The sequence below is a fragment of the Pelophylax lessonae genome (assembly GCF_965119305.1).
Source record: "Pelophylax lessonae genome assembly, chromosome: 9".
Taxonomy (NCBI): Eukaryota; Metazoa; Chordata; class Amphibia; order Anura; family Ranidae; genus Pelophylax; species Pelophylax lessonae.
The window spans coordinates 90085661-90110499 of NC_138776.1; positions in this window are offsets into that span (position 1 = coordinate 90085661).

Genomic DNA, 24839 nt, shown 5'->3' on the forward strand with positions numbered 1-24839 from the left:
ATATAACTTGCCTGGCTATTTTTCTGACCCTTTTGCTGTAACTAACCCAAAACAAATGTGCAGGACTTTTGTTTTCACAGTGGTCTTCATTATCCAGTTCTTTTCTTAGCAGAATATTTCTTCCAGCATTAATTTTCGCATCACTCTTCAAAACAGTACTATGTTTTTGATCATCTTACAATCATTTCTCAAGTCCGAGTCATAATGAATAAATACTACACAAAAATCTACCTACACATAAACAGAACGCTAATAAATAAAATTTGCTATGTTTTCCTTCCTAGGTGTAAAAACTGTTTGAACTAGTTCACTTCTGCAAAATAATTACACGCTGTCTTTATGCAGCGCGCCCAAAAAAATTATGCTAAATAACTAATAATGAATGTAACTGGTACCTCTCCAAAATAAATATTTTATTTTCATTTCGCTATGTAATGAATTGTGTTGTGTCAAGAACAGTAGTGCTCAGTATTCATGGAAAACGGCTATGTCTTTCGGGTATAGTGAAATAGTAATGCTAATTAGTTGAGAGCTACATGGCTGGCGGTATTACTATTCAAAATAACCAACTGTGACCCCTCTAATGCTGCCTGTAGATGTTCTGATTTGACTGGGCTGCTCCGATTATAAAAAGTTTCGGGAGATATTTGTACGTGTAAGCGGGTTGAAATTGTGCCAGTTAGGTGCTGCTCTAAAACGGGAGGGTAAGGGTTAATGCCTTTCAGTTCTTTGGTTTTGGCAGTTATCTCTGGGTCCGATCCACTGGTCCTGTGATATAAAAGAGGGACAGTAGTCCAAAGCAGGGAGCCCCTGAGCACAGAGGCCCAGAGCCTGTAAAAGACTCCCTTGAGGGAGAAGATTGGAGAACTGCACCCGGTAGGAGTGGAAGAATGTTGCTTGCTACTGCTGTGAAGTAAAAGGTCATCAGGACCTGGGATTCACCCCCAAAAAAACAATACTGGAAAATGCCACTTTTGGATCCCTTGATCGTACATGGGCGCAACCTTTTGCAGGTATGCCAGGGCAGCACATAGCCTGAGTTAGGATTAGGGACATATGAGAAAGACTTCTTGCACGTTAGACTGTGAGATGTTTTTTGCACTTTTCTAAGTAAAGCTATGAAACCCTGTTAATGCTTGGTCTGAAGTTATTTAATGGGTGCAATGCAAGTAACTGGCACCTTTCTACAGTTCGTGCCTCTGAGGTATTTTGGGTAATGAAGACGTCAGTACTAAAGTTGATGTAGCGTGCAGATACAAGTGGTTACCTAGAACGGAGATTTACCAAGCAGCCTGTCATTAAGCGTGTGCCTGGGGCAGATGAGATAGCCTCTTACAGGAGAGTGTTTTTGTTGGCAGACTTTCTCTCTCTGTGAATGCTCTGTCTCCCAGAGCAATGGGAGCAGACTCACACTGCAGAGGTCCCCAGCCTGTAAGCAAGTATGGAAGAGTTAAAGGAAGTTAGGTGCATGCACAGAGTACGCTCTACGTGCATGGTGGGATCCCATACGGTTGCTGCGAGTGAGATATCGGTGATACGCTGGACAGGTGGATGTGGATAAGGCTTAGGGTGTCCTTCCTAAGTGCAAGTTACAGAGAAGGTGTGCATTGTCACGGGGACCTAAGAGATAACTGGGGAACAGTTATAGTGCAAGTTTACATGATGTACGTTCATCTCTAAAAGCAGAGGCCCGCCTTAAGGTCAAGTATTCCCCCATAGCGGCCTCAGCCATGTCCCGGGAAATTGATGGAAATGGCAAAGAGCAAAGATACCCCATGTGTAATGCAGTTACCCTATCCCAAGTGCCTAGCGTAGTCCAGAAGAATCCACTCGGAGGGTAGTTGTCTCATGTGACTCAAAGATGGAGCCCCACAAGTTAATGGGAAAACATCATGAAACATCAGAAAGGTCCATCTTCAACCCCACCCGATCTGCATTAAGGAATAGTAAAAGAATGACCAGCAGTAGGGACTCCTTCAAGACAGGTGTCTACTCGTCAGATTTATTTCTTTTTGATGGTCATGGTGGGGTCTCCGGCAGGCTCTGACTGGAAATTCCAACATTTATAATGAAGGGAATGGACTGTCTGCGAGATTCTCTGCGTTGGCATGCGATTCTGTAGGCTGCTGTAGACCAACATACTGACAAATTTAATGATACCTAAAGTTCACTTTTTCCAGAAATAGCCTATGCAGTCAAGGGGTCCCAGTAGATATTAACCACTTGCCGACCAGTCACGTTGACTGTACTGCGGCAAAATGGCTCGTTCCCGTCCAGCGACATAGACCTACGTCGCTGGACTCCTCCCCTTGTGGGCGGCGCGCGCGCGCCGCTGGAGGCTCACTCAATTATCCCGACATTGACTGGGAAGAGGGGACTGCACACTCGCATAAGGCCCGTCTATTCACGGAAACCTTACAGGATAACTTCATGTCACAGTTGGTGGATTCCCCTACTAGAGAGAATGCAATCCTGGATCTATTGCTCACTAATGACCCAGACATAATCTCGGAGGTAGGAGTCCAGGACAATCTGGGCTCTAGCGATCACAGGATGATCACATTTAGTATAAATAACAATATAAAAAGGCAAGTGGGGAACATAAGAACCCTAAACTTCAGAAGGGCAGACTTTCCAAAATTGTACTCAATGATGGAAAGGGTAAACTGGGACCAAACCCTGGGATCCCTGACCACTGAGGAAAAATGGGAATGCTTTAGGAACATATTAAGCAAAGGCATCTTGCAGTGCATTCCTATGGGGAATAAATTTAGAAGAGACAAAGCCAAACCTGGCTGGCTAAACCGTAGCGTTAAAAAACTTATTAGGGGAAAAAAATTGGCCTTCAAGAAATATAAATCAGAGGGCACAGTATCGGCTTTCCAGCAATACAAGGAGGAAAATAAGAAGTGTAAACACGAAATCAAGATGGCTAAAATCAACTTTGAGAGACAAATAGCGGAGGATAGTAAAAAAAACCCAAAGAAATTCTTTAAATATATCAACAGCAAAAAAACTAGGGCAGAGCATATTGCACACATAATTAACGATGATGGGAGGATGGTTACAGAGGACACTGAAAAAGCAACCGTGCTGAATGCTTTTTTCTCGTCAGTCTTTACACAGGAAAAGGAGGGGTACACTGACCATGACTGTATGGTTAGTAGTAATACACAGGACTTGCCACTATGGCTAACAGAGGGGGAAATCAGGGAAAGACTGGATAAACTTAACACAAACAAATCACCAGGCCCGGATGGCGTACATCCGAGAGTGCTCAAGGAACTCAGTATGGTTATATCTAGACCACTGTTCCTAATCTTTGCTGACAGTATTAGGACAGGAGATGTACCAGGGGATTGGAGGAAGGCTAACGTGATTCCGATATTCAAAAAGGGCCAGAGACATATCCCGGGAAATTATAGGCCTGTCAGTTTGACATCAATAGTATGTAAACTTCTGGAGGGGATGATAAGGGACTATATCGTAGAGTATGCTAAAGACAACAACATCATCAGTAGTAACCAACACGGGTTTACAAATGGGCGTTCTTGTCAAACCAATCTCTTAGCATTCTACGAGGAAGTGAGCTGTGAGCTAGATAGGGGGAGACCAGTGGATGTGGTGTACTTGGATTTCGCTAAGGCGTTTGATACAGTTTCCCACAAGCGCTTAATTTATAAAATAAGGTCTGCAGGTATCGACAGCAGGGTTTGCTCTTGGATACGGAACTGGCTAAAAGGCCGTGTCCAAAGGGTGGTAATAAACAGCGCATACTCAGACTGGGCTGAGGTAGTAAGCGGGGTGCCCCAGGGCTCAGTCCTGGGACCAACCTTGTTCAATTTATTCATAAACAGCATTGAGGACGGGATCAGTAGTTCGTTATCAATTTTTGCAGATGACACAAAATTGGCCAGGGCAATAACTGCACAGCATGAAGCAGATATCCTACAGAATGACCTGGACAAAATTACGGAGTGGGCAACGACATGGCAAATGAGGTTTAATGTGGAGAAGTGTAAGGTTTTGCACTTGGGGACCAAAAACATAAAAACACAATACATGTTAGGAGGGGAACCCTTGGGGGACTCAAAAATGGAGAAAGATCTGGGAGTCTTGGTTGATGATAGATTAGGCAACAGCATGCAATGCCAAGCGGCAGCTTCCAAAGCCAACAGAATATTAGCATGCATAAAGAAAGGGATGTATTCCAGAGATAAGACTATAATCCTTCCACTTTATAAAACTCTGGTCCGACCGCATCTGGAGTATTCTGTCCAGTTCTGGTCGCCAGTCCTCAGGAGGGATGTGTTGGAGCTGGAGAGAGTCCAGAGAAGGGCAACTAAACTAATTAGGGGATTGGAGGACCTTACCTATGAAGAGCGGCTGCAATCGCTCGATTTATTTTCCCTGGAGAAGAGACGTCTGAGAGGGGACATGATAGCAATTTATAAATATCTTAATGGGGATCTCCGCTTAGAAAAAAAGCTGTTCATTCGAAGGAATTGCATGAGGACTCGAGGACATACAATGCGATTAGAGGAGAAGCGTTTTAACCTCAGGCAACGTGGGGGGTTCTTTACTGTTAGGGCTACAAGATTGTGGAATTGTCTACCACAAGAGGTGGTTTCTGCGGGTAGTATGGTGACTTTCAAAAGACTCTTAGACTTACATCTCAAAGATCAGGAGATAAAGGGCTATGTTAGATGATTACAGTCACACACACCTACACAGGTTGAACTGGATGGACTATTGTCTTTATTCAACCTCACCTACTATGTAACTATGTAACTATGTAACTCCCGCTGTATTCAGTCACAGCGGGAGTCGGGCCATCGAGTCTGGAGATTCGCCCGCTTGTGTAAACAAAGCGGGCGGATCTCCTAAGTGACAGACAGGGTCAGATTGCAGGGTTCAGCATAGCTGAACCTGCGATCTGTCCCTGTGTCACTCAGTCACCTCCCCCCACACACGTTAGTAAGCACCAGGCATACATTAACCCCTGCTGATTACTGTAGTAATGTCACTGGTACCCCCAAAAGTGTCAAAAATGTCAGTCAAGGGTCCGATCTGTCCGCCGAAATGTCGCAGTTCCGCAAAAAAAATTGCAGATCGCCGCCATTACTCGTTAAAAAAAAAAAAAAAACACCAAAAATGACAGAAATCTTTCCCTTAGTTAGTAAACGCAATAACTTTTGCACAAACCAATCAAAATACGCTTATTGTGATTTTTTTTTTACCAAACATAGGTAGCAGAAAACAAATTGGCCAAAAATTTTAAAAAATTTTGATTTTTACATTTTTTTGGTGGGAATTTCATATAAAAAATGTGAAAAATATTGTTATTTTTTCAAAATTTACGCTCTTTTTTTTGTTTATAGCGCAAAAAGTAAAAATCGCACAGGTGATCAAATACCACCAAAAGAAATCTCTGTGGGGAAAAAACAACGTAAATTTCGTTTGGGTACGGCGTCGCAACGTCTGCGCAATTGTCAGTTAAAGTCGCACAGTGCCGAATCGCAAAAAGTGGCCTGGACGTAAGAGACCAAAATCCTCCGGTGGTAAAGTGGTTAAAAAACTGCAGCTTTGTAAAATGTCCATTTATTTTATTGTTATACATGTTTGCCATTTAACCCTCCCCCTTCCAGAAGCCTGGTTGAAAAACTCCCAGTAAACAAATCCCCACATCCTAGCTTGTTTCTAGGTTGCAAAAACTGGTAGGAGTGAGCGTGTACAATTTTTTTACAAATTCAGCATCACTATGTATATGTTTTTTGTAAAGCTAATACATTTTAATTATTTATGGGCAGCTGTTTTTACATTATCTTGGTGAACTAAGGCTCCATTCACACTTGGATATCAAAGTTGCATGACAAGTTGTTCCCTATGTTTTCCAATGATAACCATTTTTATATGCGCAACTTAAAGTTGCAGCAACTTCAAAGTAGGTAATGCACTACTTTGGTCCAACTATCATGCAACTTGAGGGCCATAGACTTCAATGCTAACCCTCAGAAGTTGCATGAAAGTCCTACCTGAATGTTATACAAAGCTACTTGTGTGCAACAGTTGTCCTTTATCAGTGGTCAAAGCCAAGGTCCTATCTAAGTTCATCCATCCAAAGTTGCACTCCAACTTTGGAGTCGCACAACTGTAAATGGAGCCTTAAGATAACCAGTTGTACAAGACATGATTGAATGGACCAGCAGTATCTTTTTGGAATGCATTGCAGCACATTACATGGATGGTTCATATCTCTGTGTCGTGTGTACTGAAACACAAGTGCATTGTGGTGTGCTGGCAAGGTACATTAGAGTGCCATTTAAAATGAATGGTACTGCAGTTAAGTTTTGTGTGTTATCAAAGTAGAACTACAGGCAGTCCCCAGGTTACAAACATCCGACTTACAAGTGAGTCGGATGGAGAGAGACAACAGGAAGTGAGAGAAAATCTACCCCCTAGGAAGGGAAATCCACTCCTGTAAGGGTCATCATCGGAAAAACTGACGCTTTATCACCAATCCTTGTTTCCCCAGCAACCCAAAATTTTCTAAATCCCATTGTCATAGGGACAGAAAGTGAGGTGAAATCTTAACCCTTCCCTATGCCATCTAAAAAACATCAAAATAATTTTTTTGACTGGAGCTGCACCTAAAAAATGTACCTGTTCTGACTTACAAACAAATTCAACGTAAAAACAAACCTACAGACCCTATCTTGTTTGTAACCTGGGGACTTCCTGTATAGGCAAAACCTTTATTTTCAGTTTGGATAGAGTAAAGGAAGTTTATAACCCCTGACAGCTGTTTTTTTTTTTCTTTTTTTTTTTTGCCTTATGTGTCCCATTGGGGAGAATTACCTTCACTTTTTGTCCTATAGCCAAAACAGGAAAGCCCTACAATTAAGGGAAGACCATGAGGCCCCCAGAACTAGCATCACCACATGAAGATTTCCCCTCTATTATTGTTCTAGGAAAACCCCAAAATTTTAGATTTTCCTTTACTTTCACTTTCAATGATAATGGTAAACCGAACAAATAGGGCGAATCTCCCTAATGGGGGCAGAGGTAGCAATAAAATAATGGGTGTTGTAATCCACCTCCACTCTCTACATAATTAAAAAATGTTTTGCGTTTAGTAATACTTTAAAAGCGTATTTCCACTTTTGCACTTACATTTGTGAAAACCCTACTATATGGTAATGTGTTCCCATTCACACAGATTACCTACTAAATTAATTTTTTTACCTTTTAGATGATTCTCAGGACAAGGTATTTTGGATGACTGCAAGGTCAATGTCAGAGTGAGCCCAAGGTCGGCTATACACGGTTCGTATCTCGGCCAGCCTAAAGGCGGCCATACATAGTTTGTATCTTGGCCAGCCCAAGTTTGTCCTCATTAACATACAATTCAAGAAGCCCAGCTTTTGCACATTTAACCCGTTGTTAGGACAATCAATGCTCAACTCTACTTACACTGCGCAATGAAGATCTGCCTGAACAGCACAGACAGGAATAATAATGGCAAACACAGCTGACCAGCCCCTCATATAAAAAGAGAAATACGTAGAATTTTCACATTTTTCCTTGTTGGAAGGTTCAGAATAGCATCTTAAAAAGGTAAGCTGCAATTTTTTTTTTTTTTTTTAATGTGGAAGAAAAGCCAAAAACCTACAGTACATACTCCCCCCAAATCATTCATTCAACCCCAAATCATTCAACGAAACTATCCTTTTTGCCCCAAAATGCAACAATCCTGTTTCTCTTTCGTTCATTGACAGACACAGATCCTGGTCTTCTTAACCATTAGGTTATAATGCCCACTACAGGAGTAGGACACTAGGCAGAAAAAAAAGTGTGGCTACGCCTATGGGTAGTCCCAGGGGGTATACTCCCTCTCTCTGCTATAGATACTCAATTTTTTCCTGCCTAGTCAGGCGTAAGGACCTAGTTCCTTGCTGGGATCTCTGGTCCTGGCAATTTTTTATTTTTAGATAGGATTTTTTCCAGTGAGATCTACAATCAACTGCCGGACTGGGTGATGGGCTGGATAATCAAGATCCAGTGATCACCCGTCTTGCCAGCAAGCGTGCGCAGACCTCAGCTCCGCGCTAGTTTGGCCGTGACATAGCCCAGCCAGACGGAGGCTGGCCTGCGAACTAAACGCCTTGTGAGGTCGCAGACCAGATCTTGGCCCGAGTCGCAGTGTTCCTCCTGGTCGACAGCCCCCCCATTTCGATGGAGAGGAGGTTCTGTCTGGAGCAGTGCCCGCCTGGTTCCTGGTATGGTAAGTAACTGCCCCCCCTCTCCCTATGAAGGGTTTTGAGGTGGATATGGGCCCCTCCGTGGGACGGTCGGACCCCTGGGTTCCCCTCCTTCAAATCAGACAACCCCCTCATTGGTCTGGTGGTCCCTGTGGGCCATCTCGCCCCTCATCCGCTCTCCTCTCCTCCTTCACTGACGCTGGGGCTGTGGGGTGGCCTGTGCTGGCGATGGGGGGGGGGGTGCGCAGCCAGCGACCGGGCAATTGGCTGTGGGGGGGGGCTGTACCTGGTGGGGGCTCCTGCCGGGGCCCTCCTTTCTGCATGTGCCATTTTCTGAGGCCTATGAATCCCTCCTGGTGCCACGTGGGGCCACCATTTTCTTGTAGCCTGTGTACTTAATGCACAATGGCCATGTTTGTGTAGTCTGGCTGCCATTTTTCTGTGGCTTGCCATTAAAAATAGCGGTGGCCATGACCGTGGAGCCCTCCGGGCGGTGATTTCGGCAGTGGGAGCCCCTCCTCATCCTCTGGTGCTGACTCCTGGATTTTTTCATTTCCTAATCGCCGTTTTTTGCAATGCAGATTCTCTTGGTAGCTGCTGTGCCTGGTTTCTGCAGGTTGGTGAGTCTAGTGGGGTCCTCTCCTTCTCTACTGAGGATCTATTGGTGCTCTGTGGCTGGCAATCAGGTGGGCTGCCAGAGCGGTGGGGGTTTTCCCTTAGCAGTGTTTTACACTTTTTTGTTGGGTCCACCTGGTGACTCATGGAGTCTTTGGAGCACATCTCCCTACCTAATCCCCTTTCTGAGGCTGCGGGGCCCTCCGGGTTCCGTCCATCCATCGATGCACTGACGGCAGTCCTGGAGTCCTTGGTGTCCCGGGTGGAGGTGCATTTTGGATGACGAGCTCGCAAAAAGCGTCCCCCCGCCTTCCCCTGCCTCATTTGTCTCATCAGATCCTGAATCTGGTTCGGCCATCACAGACGTGGGTCAACCTGCTGGGTCTGCGACCATGCGCCCTAAAGCCTCAGAGAGTCAGGAGGATTCCTCCACTTCTGCAACCGTGTACAAAAAGGTGCTGGTGGACGCACTGATTGTAGCTGTGCGTGAGACCCTAAAGATGGAGGACGCAGCTACAGCTGCGACGGAGGGGCAGGTTCCCTTTGGCATTCACAAGCCATCCAGAGCGGAAAAGGTGTTCCCTTCCCCCTCCTATTTTGACAGAATTTCACTAATAAGTGGGGATGACCAAAGCGTCCCCTTGGGGTCCCTAAGTGATTTTGCTAGGCGATATCCTTATGAAGAGTCCCTTCCCAAGAAGTGGACTGTTCCACCAGTGGTGGACCCTCCGATTTCCAGATTACAAGGCAACCATGATTCTGGTTGAAGACTCCCAGGCCTTTAAGGACTTGGCTGACAGGAAGGCAGAGGCTTTGGCCTGCAATATGAACATCCTGGCTGATTCGGCACTGAGGCTGATGTTCACCATTGCCTTGGTGCCGCAGACTCTGACCGAATGGGCTAGGCTTTTGCGCCGTGACCTGGAGGGGGGAGTAGCTCCCCCCTGCCTTTGCTGAGCTGGTGGACCAGCTGGTCCATGGGTTGCAGTTTATCTGTGATGTCTCTTTGGATCCAGCTCCCCTAGTGGTTTCAGCAGTGGTCCTTGGGCGTGTCTTTTGGCTCAAAGTCTGTGGACCAGACTTCTAAAAAGACCTTGACTGATCTTCCCTTTCAAGGAGATCGCCTGTTTGGTGCTACCCTGGATGACATCATTAAAGGTCTCACAGGGGGGAAGAGTACCTTTCTTCTGCAAGTTACTAAGGGCAAAGACCCTCGTTTTAGACGTGGGCCCTCCTTCTCGGGTCATAAGAAGTTTTTTTATTTTTTTTTCATCCCTCAGGGTCCACTGACAAGGGATCAGAGCCCTTGGGGCCTCCCCTGGAGAATCTAAGCAAACTTAGTTTGGCAAGTCAAGAGGGGCTTCTCCAGACCTGCGGACAAGGCCTCTTTAGCATGAAGGTGCACCCTTACCCGTTTCTGGGGTGGGGGGGGGACATCTTCGCTGGTTCCTGGACCCGTGGACTCCTCTGGTACAAGTCAGGTGGGTCCACGAGGTCATTCGGTCCAGCTACAAGATCGAATGTGCTCCAGTTCCTCTGGACAAACTCCAGAAACTGTAAGCTGTAATTCGTCAGCCTGGCATCCGTTCTGTCGTTGCGATCCAGTGCCATTTTTAACTGGAGCAGGGCACGCTGGACGCGTGCGCCCACCACAAGGAAATAGCCCAGCTCTTCAGTTCCTGTTTCGGTGATAGCAAAACAATGGGCAGAGCAGAGCCACCTCTACAGCAGAAGTCCCAGGGGAGGCTGAGCCCATCCCCAACAGGAAGCTCATGGGCTTTCTGTAAACCATTTGGGAGCTTAGGGCTCATTTGGGGCAATCCAGCCTGAGTCTGGTCAGCTCTGGAAACAAGCGGTATTCTTGTAACACTGTGGAGGTGGATGTGAGGATCTGAAAATTCAGGATTACCTTCGTGATTCCTCTGTACTCATGGGGCCCTGGCGGGTTAAGCACAGGTGTTGCTGACCTTACAGGTCCTTATTTTCTGGTAAGAGGCCAACCTATTTTGGTGGAGGATTTTTCACTTGTGTGCTGAAAGTCACCCAATGTTGCAAGGATATGAAGATTGGAGATAAATATTCACTTCGCTGATGGTATATACACAGATGTGAATGGACTTCTATCACGTTTAATACGTTTATTATATTTTCTGACATTTTTTTTGTTCTCTCACAAGGACTTTTATGTATTATTCAGCGCAATGTTATTTGTTTTTTTTTTATTGTATATTTTGTGGTGGTCTCACATTTTAGTTGCTGCTATTTTTGGATGTAAGCGCAGATATAATTTTTTTACTGAGCTTGCCCTGTATACAGTTAACAAATGTTAGATGGCAGTACTTGGAGGTTATACAATGGCACAGCTGTACTGGTATCAACTAGATCTGGAGAGAGAACTATGTAAAACTTTAGTTATAAAGTGGGCCTATCATGGCATTTTATAAATGTAGAAAGATTTTCAAAACCTTCTAACTGTATCACTTACACCACAATTACAGGTACATTTTAAATTCTGCTCTTCTTAAACCACATATGTACAGTCCCCTATTTCCACACCAGTAGAGATCACCGTAGAGAAGATGAAAGGCAAAATAAATGTTTCATCTGACTTTCCTCTTGCTCCCTGCAGAGATGAAGAAATCATCAGCACAATTACATTCTCCGAGAATTTCCACTGTAAATCTATAACGTAGCCTATAATAATGAGCAAACTACTTTCCTTATGTGAGAGGCGCTAGACAATGAAAGCATAAACGCGTGAATAACTCTGAAGTATTCGACTACACGCAGAATCCACCAGGCTGTTTTCTGTATGTGAAATGTATAGACAATTATGAATATGACAAAACTCTACTCCTTTAAACATTATTTAGGTTAAAGCTAGCGATCGACCGATATAGTTTTTTTTAATACCTATACCGATATTTTGGTCATCGGATATCGGTATCGGCCAATATCTGCCGATATTTTCGGACATGTATAAAATTTTTTTTTTTTTCTACAGGTACTCTTGTGGAGGGATCTGGGGGTCTGAAAGACCCCAAACCCCTCCTCGGCACCGAAAAGCATTCAAAACGCCAAATTTGGCTGTTTTGAATGCTGTCAGTTTTTTTTAATTCGGTGCCGAGTACCCGGAAGTGATGTCATGACATCACTTCTGGGTTTTTTACATGGAGACCCAGGTCTTCTCTTCAGCGGCGGTGGAGGTAGAATGCCTGGGTCTCCCGCTGGGACGGGAGACCCGGGCGAGCAGCGGAAGGCGGCGGGAGGGGGGGGGGGCGTCCCCTCCTGCTCCTTGTAATGACAGCAGAGTGGCTTCTCAACCGTATCGGTTGTCATTACAAGTCAGCCGACCGGGGTGATGCCTCTAGCTGCACTACAAGAACTTTCCCTAAATATCGGCAATATCGGTAACCTCAGGGTCCGATTCCGATATATCGGGGAAAGTGCATATCGGCCCCCGATATATTGGTGTTGCCAATAATCGGTCGATCCCTAGTTAAAGACCTGAGTCCGAACCTACCTGAGCTATTCTGCAAGGGAGCTGCATAGATACATAGGTTGAAAAAAGACTCAAGTCCATCTAGTTCAACCAATTAAAAAAAAAAAAGAACTAACAACCATACGATCCCATATACACAGTCCTTAACCCACAGTTGATCCAGAGGAAGGCGAACACTGTAGCTTTTACTGTGGGCAGCCAATAAGAAGCCGCTGAAGCATTCCCCGCCCCGCAGCTACACATATAGGAATGTCTCAGCCACCTATGACTGGCTGTCCGCAGTGACCGCTCCCTTGCTGCCTGACAATAGCTCAGGCAGGTTCAGACTTGTGTGTAAACTGCAGGCATATATAAGACACAAATTAATGTGGCTGTGCAATACATAGTTGCATTGGTTAAAAAAAGACCCAAGTCCATCTAGTCCAACCAACAGAACAAAAAGAAAAGAAAACCTCCAATACATCTGTAGCACCACCCCCGCAGGAGCTGCTGATTATGTTATTGGGTCTACACCCTGCCTAACAACCCTATAGAACTGGCTCGATCCCTCCTCAGGCACAACTGACCCAGAATAGGACTGGATTATAAAATGGATACACAGGTTGGAATACAATACTTCAGTATGCAACAGTGACTTATTACCTTCTTGGTGGTAGTCCTTCTGGGTGACACAATAGAACAGCACACAGGATTGTAATTAACCAAAGCTTAATTTACTGTATATCAAATTGAACAAGGGAGATACAATGAAACACAGTTTCTTAAAATGGGTCACTTAAATCAGCTTTAAAAGATAAAAGAAATACCCCACACTACCCCCTCATTGATGCTAGACACAGTACCAGATAAGTAGGCCTATCTGAGTCCCTTCCCCAAAGTCCTCTTCCTTCTTCTTCTTCTTGAATCTTCGCTAGCACTGGAACTGCGCAGATATATTTGTAATCCGCATTAGGAATGAAGATCAAGAGAGAGAAAAAGAACAGTGGACTGTTGATTGTCACTGCAGGGTGTCTGTGTAGCTGAGCGGTAACTTCCGTGAGTGCGGTAGGCCTCTGGCGGCTCCTTTAAAGTTATTATTGATTGTCTAAGAGTGTCTTGAAGTGATATGCTAATCTACCCCGGGGTATATCACCTTCTATTGCGCTATCGCTATATGTAAGTAAAGCCACTTCCTTGACAGACAAAGTCAGTCTTTTTGGGCAAGTGCCCTCTCACCACAGGAGTTTCCCTTTCGCGCGCTCCACTGCGATCTCAGTCCTTTGGCTCGATAGCAGCCTCGTGGGGTCTTTCTAGTGGATGGCTCCGGTCTCTGCGAACAGCGGTAAGAGGCTCCGGGAATGTGTCTCGTGCTTAAGATGGGACGGTTCAACGTCGTCACTGCAGGCTTAGAGGCTTTGGCCTAATATCCAGCATCAGTCCTCAGCTCCAGCTTCTTAGTTCCTCGGAGTCCAGCGCAGAAGAGAGCGAGCTTGGCTCCTCCCTTCCTTTAAATAACTTCCCCCATAAAGCTGTGCGGTGCAGCCGTGCACCCTGGATCTTACAATGCACACTGGGAGATGTAGTCTCTTCATCTAGCCAAAAAGGAAGTCACAGCCCGGGAAATTCCATGCAGCTACCACTAGAGGGAGCCTGTTCCTTCTCACATATCAACAGTTCTTTAGGCATATTTAACCCCGCTACACACTCCCCCCACTTGAGAAACTTTGGTCCCCAAAGAGGTCAACAGTATGTACCCTAGTGCATAAGTTGGCATTATACAACAAAAAAAACCATTAACATATGCCTAACAGGGAGTTATCTGGCTTTTCAGGAGCAGAAGCCAAACTCAACAACTGCATAGTACAACACAGGTTCGACAAGGGAACCTCCCACCAATTGTCGGGGGAGGGAAGACAAGTCTGGTTACAGACCCCCGACACTTGGGTGGCTTGTACAGATGTGCCTGGGGGTGAGCTAGGGTTGTCTTCCACCAAATCGGCGGTGGAAGAGCTAGGCTGGTCAGGAGATCTTTTTGAGGTAAAGACAGCTTCTTCTGAACATTCACCCAATTGATCATAGGTTAATCTCTTAGGTGGGTGAATGACTCTCCTTTCCCTCTGTTCCTGTGGAGGCATGCTCACAGAAGTACTAGGACCAGGCAATTCAGCGGATTCATCAATGTCCACCTCTTCATGTCCCCATACATAGGAATCTGATGGTTCAAGAGCAGTGAGTTCTTCTTCAGAGGAAGGTGCAACCTCCTCTTCAGGGTCTTCTTCCTCAGCAACTTCTTCTGGAAGCGTGTGAGAGGGTATGAATTCAGGGGCTTCTGCCCGAAGGGCTCCTTTGTCAGCCAAGTCAGATGAAGACTGGGAGGCAGGTGTGGGTTCTGGCAACTGAGATGACCACAACCAGTCAGGTACCTCCTCTTCATCTTCCAAATCTTCAGATGGAGAACTTCCCTCCCCCTCATCTGGGAGTGTCGTCTGAGATCTGGTAACTGGTCTGGACCGGCGAGAAGTCGAAGGGGCCTCTGACAAATCTTCCACAGGGGGCATACGAAAGAGGTAGCAAATGGTTCCTATGCCAAGTCTTCAATGGACCCACACTTCCTTCAGGCCGAATTTGGTACACAGGAAGGTTCGGCAATTGCTTGCAGATAACATAAGGTTGGGACTTCCAGCGGTCTGCCAACTTGTGTTTTCCCGGGACACCCAAGTTTCTCAACAAAACCCTGTCCCCTGGTTGCAAATTATGGATCCGAACTTTTAGGTCGAAATTTTTTTTAATCCGCAGTCCACGTTGATCAGAGGTGGCCTGAGCCTTGTCATAGGCTGCTTTCAGACTCTTCCGCAGTCGGTCCACATATCCTCTATGCGATGCTGAAGAGGTATGATCAGGCGAAATGCCAAAGGCCAAATCCACTGGTAACCGAGCCTCCCTCCCAAACATCAGCCGATAAGGGGAATAGCCAGTAGCATCACTGACAGTGCTGTTGTAGGCATGCACAATGGCCGCTACATGGTTTCCCCAGTGCTGTTTCTTCTCTGAGCTCAAAGTTCCCAACATGTCCAAAAGAGTCCTGTTAAATCGTTCAGGCTGGGCATCCCCTTGTGGATGGTAGGGAGTGGTTCTAGTCTTTTGAATGCCTAACACATCTAACAGTCTCTTGATCAGTCTGCTTTCGAAGTCCCTTCCTTGATCAGAATGGAGGCGTTGTGGTAGCCCATAGTGTACAAAGAACTTCTCTACAAGAACTTTGGCTACCGTTGAGGCCTTCTGATCCCTTGTTGGGAATGCTTGAGCGTATCTGGTAAAATGGTCTGTTACCACAAGGACATTCCCTTGGCCACTCAGATCAGGCTCTAAGCAAAGGAAATCAATGCACACCAGCTCCATGGGTCCCTGGCTTTGCAGATGGCCCATTGGGGCTGCTTGACGTGGCAGAGTCTTCCTTTGTATGCACCGGACACAAGAATGACAGTATCCTTCAACTTCGGCCCTCATACAAGGCCAGTAGAACCTGTCCCTGACAAGCTGAAAGGTTCTTTCGGGCCCCAGATGGCCATGATTATCATGAAGAGCGGTCAGAACTCCCTCTCTGTATTTAGCTGGTAAGAATAGTTGCCACTTCTCCTCCGGATCTTCAGATGGACCTCTCCGGTAGGCCACTCCTTCTCTGATCTGTAACCGGGTCCACTCTTTATGCAACAAACGGGCCCCTTGAGGGGAGTCAGTTAGAAGTAACTCAGGGCGCTGGATCTCCAAGGCTTCCAACAGAAGTTTTCCCAAAGGGTCTTCCAACTGCTCCTTCCGCAAGTCCCTTTTTGACAGCCGGGGCAAATCTTCCCCTCCAACCTGGGTCACCCTGCAATAGTATTTGGGCACTCCGACAACTGAAACCCCAATCTCTTCTGCTCTTGACCCTCCTCTGGATTGGAATTCCGTTCCCTGATATAGGGCACGCACCCCTTCTGGAGCCAAATGAGTCCATTCTTCCTCAGGTTCCTGTGGAGCATGCAACCTTCTGGATAGGGCGTCTGCATCCCTGTTTCCAATTCCTGGCCGATACTTCAGGCTAAAATTGAAACTAGTGACTGGCGCCCAACCTTTATTTTACCTGCATCACTACCCACCATGCCTGACAATCCACACCCACAGGAGGTATGTAGCCCCTCTCTGCCTCTGAAGGTCATCACTAGGCCCTAGGGGGTTCTGGGGGGTCCGCTACATCTGGCGCCCAACGTGGGGCGAAGCTGTATTTTTGTGGTGGTCGCCTATAGCAACCGCGCAGGAATCACCATTTGGCTCCGTGGGAGAGTGGCAAGTAACATCTTTTGTACCTCAAAGACTGTGTTTTGTCCTTTTAACAACGTGGGAAGAACCTAACTGTCTCTTTGCTCTGGGGAGAGTGTCAGCCTGGTCTTTTGTCACTTTACGCCAGGGCTGAAGGGGTTAAGGCAGACTCCAGAAGATTTTTGGCGCCGCAAAGGAAAAGAGGCGGGCGCTGAAGATATTGCTGAACGGCTGGACCAATCCCTTGGCAGGGGGAGGGGTCGCTGTTCCCACGCGGAGGAAATTAAACCGCGCTTGTGTGCGCAGTTACCTGGCTGCACGTGTTGGAAGAGTGTGAAGATGGCGCACTTTGGAATTCCTTCTTCTGACCTGAGAGTGTTTGTGCCAGGCATCGGTTCTAGCCCCGCTGGGCTGAAGGAAGTCATCACTGACACCGGGGTGCGGTACACACCTAAAGGGAACCTGGTGCTGTACACGGCTGGAGGCTACGAAGCGATCGGGCTGACATGTGTGAAATGTTCTGGACTGGCTACTAGTATTCGGCCCTGGATCACCTGCGGAAGTTGCGGGGAATCGCTGCTGGAGGTAGTCTCACCGGCCTTATCACCCCGGGTGCTGCAAGTGGACTGGCTCAAATGTGTTGCAACTGCTGATTCCGGACCGGCTCCAGTGGTCACTACTACTGCTGCTCTACCTGCTGAAGCTCCTGTTCTTTCTACTTCTTCAGCTACAGTGACCGCTGCAATGCCGGACATCCCAGTGACCTCCCGCCGTGGTCGCGGTCGAGGTCGCCTACTTGCTTTAATGATGGGATCACCGGAAAAGAAATCGCCTGAACCTGGTAAGCCTGATGTGGGTGAGGGTGGCGTACCTGTTGGGACTGTGAGACCAGTGTCTTCCTTGGGAGCAGAGTCAGGAGAGTCTGTCGCTATAATTTCCCGGCCTAACCTGCTCCCAGCTGAAGAGTTCTCTGCAGAGTCAGACTCCGATATAATGTCTGACCGAATCTCAGAACTGTTTTCTGACACTGTGTCATTTTGTGAAAATTGGTCTGATAGTGAGACTGAACCGCAAGTTGAGCCTACAAAGGAGGATGTCCATTTACCCAATATTACCTCCAGTATTAGGCCTACCTTGCCTTTGCCTACAAGTCATGAATCTGGTCCTGCAAGTGTCCCTCCAAGACCAGATACAGTTGCAGGGTATCCTGTCAAGTGTGCTCCAGATACGCCTGTGTTGCTTGGCTATGGAGACCCTAGAATCTTGTCAAAGTTGTCTAAGTTTCAGCGAATTGTGATGAAGAAAATAGCTGAGGAATATGGCTATTTGTATCCTTATGTGCCAGAGTCTCTTGTAGCTGAAATTCAAGACAAGCGGGCTCAATGGATTGACAGTGCAATCAGAGATTATCTGAGAATTCCTGCATACCATAAAATCTCTGAGTTGTCACCCAGACAAGCAGAACAGTACACTAAAGTTCTGAAAACCTGGGACTATGGTCGTCATATATACCCGGATTGTGTCATTATAAGGAGACCCAATCAAGCTGATGCAAGGCATTACATCACCACTATTGGATCTTCTGGGAAGCCTATTCAACTGCCTGATCCACGATATTACTGGTGATGTGTGAAGCTTGAATTTCTGTGTCAAAATCCTATGGGATACAGCTATGTGATGTCAAGTTTGAAGCTGTATCCGTCTCACCAGAAGCTGTTCTTCTTTTGAAAGTTGCTTTGGGGACACTCCTGTCTGTGCTATGTTACTGCTGGGCTGTGCTCTGAATTGCCAGCAGCTACAGGAGGTGCCCTGAAAAGTGACATGCTGACCTGTTGCTCTTCATTGTCAGTGTGTCTTGCTATGAAAAAGGTGAGATGAAATTACATGTGCAGTGGGACTTTGTTGCTATGGAAGTGAATCAGCAAAGTTCATGATGATGATAGTCCTCTGCATTTTTGTGTGGCTGTGTTGCTTCTGGAAGTAGCCATGCAAACAAGCTCAAGTTAAATACCTGCTGGCTTATGCTTTTGAATGGCCAGCATGCCTCTCATCCAGGTGTGAAGAAAACTAGTCTCAGCCTCCTGGAGAAAATGGCTGATGCTATCTTTCAGTTATTGGTGTTGCCTGTTTGCAACACTATCATCAGTTTGGTACAAACTACTGAACTCGAACTTTCCTAGAAAGGAGTGTGTTTTCCTATTTTTGAAACCGAAAGCAATAAGTAAAGTGCCTGCTGGACTTTGGTGTATAGAGCTTATTTGTAATCCGCACAGACTATTGGGACTCTGGGGTCACAGAGACCTTGTAAAATAGTTAGTTAGTCAGGTAGGCTGTGCTATAGGAAACCAGAAAGTCTTTTTCACCTGCATTTTTGGAACTCATGGACTGAAAAGTTTTTTTTTTATGATGCAAAGTGTTTTCTGTTTCTCCACTAGATGGTGTAGGAGTGCCAATCTTAGTGAGCAGTAAAATTCTATGCTACCATTAAAGTAGTTTAAAGTGGATTATTTTCTCTGATGTATTGGTATGTTTCAGGGGATGTGCCCTTATTTGGGGGGTTCTCGGTCAGTCTCTTACCCCTGGAGATAGGCACCTTCTCTCTGACATGCAAATATTTTGTATATATTCATGGTAAATTGAGTAGAGTATTAGGATGTGATAATATGTGTTTGCTTATTAAAATCTTGTTTCCCTCGGCTGAGGTTAAACAACATTTTAGATGTATATATGTCTATAGTATAGTAATTGATATTATGAGTATGTTGCTAATTTTTCATACCCACAGTGTTCTCTCTCGGCTGAGGTGAGACAGTGCCTTTGGTGAGTATGGTTTTTGCCTTATAACATTGTAGGATGTACTGACAGTCAGTTAGTCAGTTAGGAAGTATTGTAATGTGCATATTGTTTCTTATTTTTGCTTCGTGTGGAATGCCACACGTATTTGTACACCAAAGTTTAACCTTTTCCTTTTTTACCCCTACCCATCCATTTTTACCAGGACATCCACTCTCAGGCTTGAGAGTCTCTGTCTCGGCAGACTCCGAGGACGTAGTCTCCTTGGCAGGGGGAGTGTGTAGCACCCTTGTCTTTATGCAAGGTTGCTGTTAAATTTAGTTTGCTGAGCCTTACTTGGCTTGGCTGTGATTGTTCTGTGATTAATTGGACTTCCCTTCTAGTCTGTTTGACTGCGCTTCTCCCTTCCGTCAGTGGGTGGCACTGTAGCCTCTGGCACTGGAGTGAGAATTACAGTTGAGCAAACTGTTGATGTCCAGGTGTCCCTCAGCCAATCACAGTGTCACTACGGCATTGTGGGGGATCTTATAAAAAGGATGGGAGGTCCAATGATCGGTCTCTTCCGCCCCTACCCCCCTTGGGGAAGGGTGTGTGCTGCTGTTGCTGCTGACTAGGCCTGAAGCCTGAGGCCTGGTCAGATGCCTGGGATTCTGCTGAGGAGAGCCAGCGACCCACAAGGGAAAGATCATCCACAGACATCCAGTAACCTGTGTGAGTAACCTGCTTGTATCTTATGGAGGACAGCTGTCCAGACAGTACAGACCACAAAAAGGGATTGGATCTGGTGGAGAGAAGTTGTCTCCCAGATCGATCTGAAGTTCTATGGATACCTAATAATTCTCAAGGTCTGCTATCCTGTACCGCTGTCTGAATAACCTGTCTTTTGCCATTGGAGTCTGCCTAATAGACTGTTCTTAAAGGGTGTCCTGGACCCTACCCCTCTCTCCCCCAGTTTATTCTTGTCCTGTTGAGAAGAAATAAACTATTCCTTCACTTCAGCATAAAAGTGACTGGCGCCCAACCTTTATTTTACCTGCATCACTACCCACCATGCCTGACAATCCACACCCACAGGAGGTATGTAGCCCCTCTCTGCCTCTGAAGGTCATCACTAGGCCCTAGGGGGTTCTGGGGGGTCCGCTACACATCATTAAGTGTAATTGTTTAATTCCAGCTGTGACCTGGTATCAGACTCTTGTGCAGTCCCTGTACAGCAGGACTAGAGGATGAGAAGAAAAAGCAGTACAAAGAGCCAATCAGTTCATGTGCTGACAAGAATACTAATAAGAGGAGAAAGCAGAGTGACAAAGAAATTAACTCATCACTGTGCTGCTTCTCCTTTCACTGTCCAATCACAGGCTGGGGCAGGTAATGGACAACCTGGGCTCAAAGGAAGTGGGTTTGACTGATACTGGCCATCAGACTGAGGACATTTTGTGAAAGAAAAAAGTACTGCTGGGGAAATCTGGATGAAAAGTAAATAATATAGCAAAAGCTGGTGGAGCGCATACCCCACAGAGGAGCCGCTTGGTATTACGGGTTCTTTGTTCTTTGCCACAACTCCACGACTGTTAACAGCTTCGCCTCCTCTAGCACACTTGACTTAGTAAATGGTTACTGCAGACACAAGTATTATTATTCTACTAACAACTATTTTAGATTATCAGGAAATAAGCACCAGGTCACCTAATTATAAGTAAAGCAAGTATATTGTCATAGGGCAAAAATAAATAGCAATGCACAAATATCAAAGAGCAGGTAAAATAAACTGTTTGCTCACAGTAAGCTAACTGACATAATTACTAGGTTATAATATAGCAGTTTCACCTAAATCTCTGTAATAATAACGCAAGATTAACCTAGCACTAAGCTGCACCAGTATTAGGCAGTATCAACAGTAATGAAAAATCCCATAGTGGTTCCTCTGCAGTCAATAGTCAGTAAACATCTCAAAATGCACTATACATACATATATATATATTCGGCTCCCTTGAACTTTGCGACCTTTTGCCACATTTCAGGCTTCAAACATAAAGATATAAAACTGTAACTGTAATTTTTTTGAAGAATCAACAAGTGGGACACAATCATGAAGTGGAACAAAATTTATTGGATATTTCAAACTTTTTTAACAAATAAAAACTGAAAAATTGGGCGTGCAAAATTATTCAGCCCCCTTAAGTTAATACTTTGTAGCGCCACCTTTTGCTGCGATTACAGCTGTAAGTCGCTTGGGGTATGTCTCTATCAGTTTTGCACATCGAGAGACTGAAATTTTTGCCCATTCCTCCTTGCTCGAGCTCAGTGAGGTTGGATGGAGAGCGTTTGTGAACAGCAGTTTTGTCAGGAAGGTTCTGGCAGAGGATGAGTTAAACCCACAGCCTAATCCTGGCTCCACCCTTCTCATCAAGGAAGAGCACTATTTAAGCTGGATCAGCACACAGGTTCAGTGCTGCTTTGTCTTCAGCCTTGGATACCTGTTACCTGCACTTGTTCCTAGTTCCAGACCCAGCTTGTCCTGACGATTCTCTGATCTCCACCTGCACCGACCTTGGCTTGTCCCGTGACCACTCTTCCTGTCTGCTCCTACTGGCTTATACGTTACCAATTGGCTCCTGACCCGGCTTGTCTTACTACGCTTCTGTCATTCCCAGATCTGTCCATCCTGCCTGGGAAGCTCCTCCTGTTATCCAGGAAACCCTGCTTCCAGCACCTGCTGCCTGCACAACACCCTGCTCATCGGACTTCTCTGGCAACTTCACCAGTAGCCATCATCCGCTTCAAGCAAAACTCCAGGCGCTCGTGCTACTCTACACTCCGGTGTCCCCTGTTTGCACTATCAGGGGTCCCGAGTCGGAATGGAGGCCTTCCTCACTGTATCGGGCTCATCTCCAGGTACGTGATAAGTTTTCAGTTCTTTCCACAGATTCTTGATTCGATTCAGGTCTGGACTTTGACTTGGCCATTCTAACACCTGGATATGTTTATTTGTGAACCATTCCATTGTAGATTTTGCTTTATGTTTTGGATCATTGTCTTGTTGGAAGACAAATCTCTGTCCCAGTCTCAGGTCTTTTGCAGACTCCATCAGGTTTTTTCTTCCAGAATGGTCCTGTATTTGGCTCCATCCATCTTCCCATCAATTTTAACCATCTTCCCTGTCCCTGCTGAAGAAAAGCAGGCCCAAACCATGATGCTGCTACCACCATGTTTGACAGTGGGGATGGTGTGTTCAGGGTGATGAGCGGTGTTGCTTTTACGCCAAACATAACCTTTTGCATTGTTGCCAAAAAGTTTGATTTTGGTTTCATCTGACCAGAGCACCTTCTTCCACATATTTGGTGTGTCTCCCAGGTGGCTTGTGGCAAACATTAAACAACACTTTTTATGGATATCTTTAAGAAATGGCTTTCTTCTTGCCACTCTTCCATAAAGGCCAGATTTGTGCAGTATACGACTGATTGTTGTCCTATGGACAGAGTCTCCCACCTCAGCTGTAGATCTCTGCAGTTCACCCAGAGTGATCATGGGCCTCTTGGCTGCATCTCTGATCAGTCTTCTCCTTGTATGACCTGAAAGTTTAGAGGGATGGCCAGGTCTTCGTAGATTTGCAGTGGTCTGCTACTCCTTCCATTTCAATATTATCGCTTGCACAGTGCTCCTTGGGATGTTTAAAGCTTGGGAAATCTTTTTGTATTCTAATCTGGCTTTAAACTTCTCCACAACAGTATCTCAGACCTGCCTGGTGTGTTCCTTGTTCTTCTTCATGATGCTCTCTGCGCTTTAAACAGACCTCTGAGACTATCACAGTGCAGGTGCATTTATATGGAGACTTGATTACACACAGGTGGATTCTATTTATCATCATTAGTCATTTAGTTCAACATTGGATCATTCAGAGATCCTCCCTGAACTTCTGGAGAGAGTTTGCTGCACTGAAAGTAAAGGGACTGAATAATTTTGCACGCCCAATTTTCCAGTTTTTTATTTCTTAAAAAAGTTTGAAATATCCAATAAATTTCGTTCCACTTCAGGATTGTGTCCCACTTGTTGTTGATTCTTCGTAAAAAATTACAGTTTTATATCTTTATGTTTGAAGCCTGAAATGTGGCAAAAGGTCGCAAAGTTCAAGGGGGGCTAATACTTTCGCAAGGCACTGTGTGTGTATATATATATATATATATATATATATATATCTATATCTCTCAGGATTCCCAGCCGTTTTGCTGGATGTGGGTCCGCCAGGGTTACCGTTCGCAACAACAGCACATTTAAGCATGTTCTCCAAGTGTAAGTACTGAGACAAGAAACAGTCCAGTATCTTTGGGTTTTTAGGTTTATTGAGAACTTGGATAGGAGAAGGGATGAGTGGGATACTCCTCTGGCTCAACTCTGCACAATTTGTAAGGGACAACTGAAAAAGGCCTTTTGACGCTGACTTGCTGTCGGTTAACTCTGAGCTGACTTCTAGCACTCCTTTGTGGCACAAAGTCCTCTATACTGCTCTCTTTAGCCCTCCTGGCTGAGATAGCTACTTGTTGCTCAGCTGCACTGCTGTAACACTTCAGGGCCCGCACCAGCGCCCCCTTTTCTTACGCTTTTCTTCAAGTCTCAGACACTTGCACCCCCTTTTTCTAAGCCTTCTCTACTGGTTAGCTGGCTCTGGATCCCTCAGACCTCCTGGAGTGGTCCCCTATGCTAGGCAGACCCCTGGGTAGTTTCCAGTACTCACGACACTGCTTTCCCGAAAACACCTGCCCAGCAGCTCCACACGGTCCACAGGACACCAGATCCCTTTCTGCAGCTCAGCTCAACCTTCTGTCCTTCAGGCCGATCGCCACGGACACCTTCACTAGCACTGACAGGAGAAGAGACAGTCGTCACCCTCCTCCTGGGACTCTGCTTCCCCTGTCATGTGCTCCCCTCAGACTTATACCCCCCCCCCCCCAGGATGTATTGCGGCAGATTCTGCGCTCTGGGATAGATACAAGCCCTGGTGTGTTATTGGTCAGGTTTCCTCCACTGTCCAATGAGAGCCCCCCCCCCATGCTCAACAGACACACCTGGAAACACACGACAGCCTAGCTGAACAATCAGACCTCTCTGATAAGCAGACAGGGCCCCCCTCATAGTTTTCCTAGCACCCACCTAGGAGTGTGCTATATATAGACTATTAGTAGCTCAGTTCAGGGTCCTTGTGAAGCAGTTGAAAAGTATATGGCTCATGAATTGCAATTTTCAACCAGCTAATTGGTGGGGCCCAGTCTTAAAGGCGGAGCACACCTTTACCATCCCCTTTAAAACTCTGCATGCAGTGAATAAAGGCCACTAGATGGATGGTAAGTCCTTTTAATACTCGGTCTGCTAGCAGATGTACAATCAAACACTGCAAG